General features: G+C 33.3%; 1 long non-coding RNA gene across 1 annotated transcript; it reads right to left on the bottom strand.

The window, feature by feature from the left end:
• Nucleotides 2,124–3,850, bottom strand: LOC110262660. The gene is made up of 2 exons (XR_002347554.1): nucleotides 3,604–3,850; nucleotides 2,124–3,213 (listed from the first exon to the last, which is right to left on the bottom strand). It is a non-coding gene; the product is annotated as an uncharacterized LOC110262660 (long non-coding RNA).

Raw genomic sequence — 4,909 nt, 5'->3', positions numbered from 1 at the left:
ATTGTCAAAACAGATAATATATTCTAGTGATATATTCTAGTGAGTGGTATTATCACTAATATTAATTTTTTGTAGTCTTTTATTTAGTATTAACTTTATCTTTTGGGATTTGTGTATGTCTTTATTTAGTCTGATTAAACTGTTTTCTGTATATAAGGATTATTTTATTTTATTTATTTTATTTTTACTTTTTTCTTAAAAAACCAGGAAATACTGCTTAACTAAAGAAGAAAGGTGAAAACTCAGGTGCAGTCAACTTCACATGAAGTTGATAGATAGAAGCCGTTAGATGAAAATTTAGTCAAATCAGTCAAATCATTTAACGGCTCTTAACTATCAACTTCACGTGAAGTCGACTGCACCTGAATTTCCACCAAGAAGAAATAGCATGGAAACCCTGCAAACGAGAACAACCACCAAAAATTGTTTGTTTATTATTACATTGCAGAAACAGGACAATATAATATTATTGCACATTGGCACAATGATACAACAAGAATTTGAGATAAAAGTGTAAGGACTTCAAACATAAGATTGTGAAGATAAACGCCGAAGTACCGAACATTGGATTAATAGTAGTAAAGCCACGATCCACATTCAAATTATGATGACCACCACAATAATGTAACTAAATTCATCACTAGCCAATAATAGGGGTGGTAATGGTTACGATAGATTAAGGTTTGTAGTCAACTCTAATCCTACTCGTAGGTTAAAATTTTTATATAAACTCAATTTTATTTTATTTGCGGGTTGAGAATATCTCAAATCTAATTTTACTCGTTCTTAACTCGCAGGTATCCGACTACTGTATCCGTGGGTTACAAAAAAAATACAACATTATTATATAAATTGATGATAATTTAAAATAAAATTGGCTTTTATGTAAAAAAAAAAATAAAATTATCAATTAATAATATTCTTTTAGTGGCTAAGAATTTTTTGCATTTAGTGAGAGATCTTTGGTTCAACATCCACTTGAAACATATTTTTATATAAGTTATATATATAAGGTGCAGATTGGTCAGATAGGGTTGAGACTCAATTCGTACCCTACCCGACCCACACGAGAACCCTACCCGCACCATATCCTACTCGCTGCGGATCGGATTGACAATCCTACCCAATCAGGTGGAATCGGATTAAATACTCGCGGATAAGATGTATATTGCCACCCCTAACCAATAAGAGTGAGAATGGCTAGTGCTACATCTTCTTGTTGGAATATAATTACTCTTAGTTAATATAAATTTATATAATTATATTTATTTATGTAATAATAATNNTCTTCTTCTTCTTCCCGCCACCGCATCGCCGCCCGTTTCTTCTTCTTCTTCCCGCCGACACCACCGCCGAGCCGTTGCCCGCCGCCCGCCGTCTTCTTCTTCTTCTTCTTGCTGATTCTGGGTTCTTGATGATGATGATAATTTTCTGATTCTGAGTATTATTGTTTGATTTTTCTGGATTTTCTGAGTTCTGGCTTTTGATGAGGATGACGATGATGATGTTGATTTTCTAATGTTTTGGTTGGTGCGATGGATGCTGGTGATGGAGTGGCAGTGGATGGGGGGTGGTGGTGGTGGTGGTGGTGGTGGTGGTGGTTTGCATAAATTTGGAGAAGAAGGGATAGGAGCATTTTGGTTCGAATAACGGTTTTAAAACAAATTGAAACTTTGGGGACCATTTTGGAGCAAAAAAAAGGTGAGAAACGAAAAAAATTTTCAGTCTCTATGTTAGGGACCAAAATCATACTTAACCCTAATAAAACACAATTAAAGTAATGTGATTTGGTGTTGAGGTGCATATGGTATTTTTGGTTGGTAATGTCGTGAAAATTTGGAATTTATTTAAATTTATGGACATTGTTGGAGATGTTGTTGGTTTGATAGTCTCATGACTTTCAGGTTTTTTTTCTCTGAACTGGTTTATCCCCCTAATATAATCAAGTCTTTGTCGTTGAGTACAACTTTTTCTTCAGTGAAAAGTGATTCAGAGACTCCATATTCATAGTAAACATGAACAATTTCCTTCTTTTTTTTGGGCGTGAAAGCACATTTTTATAAAGATTGTGTTTAATAAATCTCAAACCAAATAAAGAGTGTAGTTTTTTGAGGTCATAGGCATGAAAATTATAAAGAATGATGGTCCACGATAGCTAGGCCTACCAGGCCATATTGGGCCAGAAGAGCGGCGGCCTGTAATCCCTCCACTGTTGGGGACAGGAAGTGGTTGTTGCTCTGTTAAGCCAGCCTCACGCAATGCCCTCCATTCTAGGAGCCGAGAGGCCTTGGGCCTTCGCCCAGACTACCGGGCCCAACTCCAACTTGGAGTGGGCAGGCCAACAATTTGCCCTTGCAAGCCCGACCTAGCAAGGCCAGAAGCACTTGTTCCATCACCTTAGTTGCCCCCACTTGGGTCACAAGCTAGAGTTACACAGCTCGGCGAATAAAATATTACGATTAGAGGCTTATAAGGACTATGCTTTTCTTTTAACCCCCTATGTGCAGCTATAGTGGGTATAAATTTTAGGATTCTCAATTCATGGAAAACATTTTTGAGTCCTTGCAGACCTGAAACTTATAATAGAATTCAACTTTAAAATACCAAATAATAGAGAGAACGATTGTGATAACTGATATACATATTTTATAATTAATTGCAAGTATAATATTTACAGTACATCGAAAAGACAGACCAAAGGAAAAAAATATAAAGCTTGAAACTATCTTCCTGACTAAGATAAGATTAGCATTGTCAATTTTCATTTTAATCCTAAAATAAATGCTGAGATTTATCACTTCCGAATGCCGAAAAACCAATAGAGGCTAGCCATGACCCTATATAAATAAGTTTTTACTTTTTAAACCTTGTAAATTTACATTCCACTATAGCAAACCATTAATGTGTTAATGCAGACAAAGGCATTTCAGTTGACACGAACCGAGACAAAGGCATGATTGAACTCTTTATCAACATGAATAAGAGCTCGGATACCAGTCTTCAGAAACCTATTCGGAGCCAATCACCAACACTAAGTCACCTTGTCATAACGAATTTACTTGTGGTAGTCTCGAATTGCGAAGACATCAATAGTGTCTACATCCAATCCAGGCAACTCACAGGTCTGGCCACCAATGTATGACAAACTTCCATCTGGGTTTGGTGTAAAAAAATCCCATGGTGATATATGATAATGATCAGATCACCATCCATCTAAAATCCAATCAAAGGACATGATTAGCATCAGTATGATCAATCACCTCTAACAAAAATTGAATCATCAACATTTACTAACTAACCAGGATCTTATACCATATAGTTACACTAAACCCTAACAAACAATACAAATCAAAATAAATTAAATACCACTATTCAACACAGATGAATTGTAAAATACCATCTTTAATCAAACAAAAAATTATACCCTAATAATAAGAAACTAGTTCGCATAAACCTTAGCAAAAAATTCAAAGAAATCAACACACATATCCTAACAAAAACAAGAAGCAAGACCAGATTAAAAATGTTAACAAAATGGAGTCAACAAACTGAAGAAAAAACAGAGCACATTGAACTGCATCTTTCTCTTTTCCAAACCTTTACCTTAAGAGACAATGCAGGTCAACAAACTAGCACAACAACAATAACAATGATGACGTTATGCGCACCACGGTTTGTTCTTGAGAAAAATCACACGGCACAGCAGCTCAGATTAGCTCCATTGAAGAGTAGGAGAACAAGAAAAAAAAGTCTTTGTTTGTTAGTGGAGGAAAGAAGGGGGTAGAAGTTGGGGGTGGCTACTCCAATGAAAATTTTATGATTGTCATCACGTGAAAATACTTTATTTTGACTATTGAATAATAAGTTGTAAAGTTTGATTTTTATTTGAAATAAAAATATTACTTTTATTTAAAATGTTACTAAATAAATAAGTCATTTTTTAAATAATGGTCATCATGAGAAAATGATTTAAGCATCTTTATTGAAATTGTTGCCTCAAGTTTTAATGTTGTGGAGTGAAAGTATATCAATATCAGCAAACGATGCCGTTTTCACCAAAAGATGCATGAACTCCCATATACGTCATTCTTGGCATACTAATATGTGGCAGGTATTAAGTTCTCTCAGCTTTTGGATGGTCAGTGTTAGACGAAAATTAGTTGAGGGACTATTATAAATTTTAGAGTGCAACTTTAAAAATAAAATTGAGTAATTATAGATTTTGAGGACCACTTTAAACTTTTTGTATATTTTTAAAGACTATTTTAAAGCTTAACTCGATGTATACTGTACTTTTAATTAGGAAAATGAGTAGTGCTGGATTCTCAGTCACCGAAAATAAAAAGGTAGTGTTGAATTCTTGAATAGTTAGGCCTTTAGGACTTTAATTGTTGACTTAAGTCCCCGAAGCAAAGTGTTCTGTTCTTGAATGTTAGGCCTTTATTAAGGCTTTAATTATGGGCTTAAGGCTGGAAGCAATAATGAGACCAACTAAAAAAATTAACATTCATTTTAAATGTTAAAAATAATTTTCTAAAATATAAATTTTGGAACATATACTTATTAAACATTACTTTTGTTTTAATTTATTAAATATAATTACTACAACTTTTTTGAAAACCAATCTTTAAAAAGATTGACTTTAATAATAAACTTTATGAATCTGAACTAAACCAAACCTTACCATATATAATTGGTTGTTTATATTGAGAAAATTTAATTCATACGTAAGATGGCTAAGCATAGAGTATTAGCTAGGGCGGCTAATTATTAATTGAATACTTTTTATATTTGTTAGCTCAGTACATTTTTAATGAAGTACTTTTAGAATATTATTTTTGATATTTTTAAAAAATAAATTAATTTAAAATTAAATTTTATTAGAATTAATAGATAAAATAAAACTGAT

The sequence above is a fragment of the Arachis ipaensis genome, chromosome B05, assembly GCF_000816755.2.
Source record: "Arachis ipaensis cultivar K30076 chromosome B05, Araip1.1, whole genome shotgun sequence".
Taxonomy (NCBI): Eukaryota; Viridiplantae; Streptophyta; class Magnoliopsida; order Fabales; family Fabaceae; genus Arachis; species Arachis ipaensis.
The sequence above is the reverse complement of the archived record's forward strand: the minus strand, read 5'-3'. Positions and strand labels throughout refer to the sequence as shown.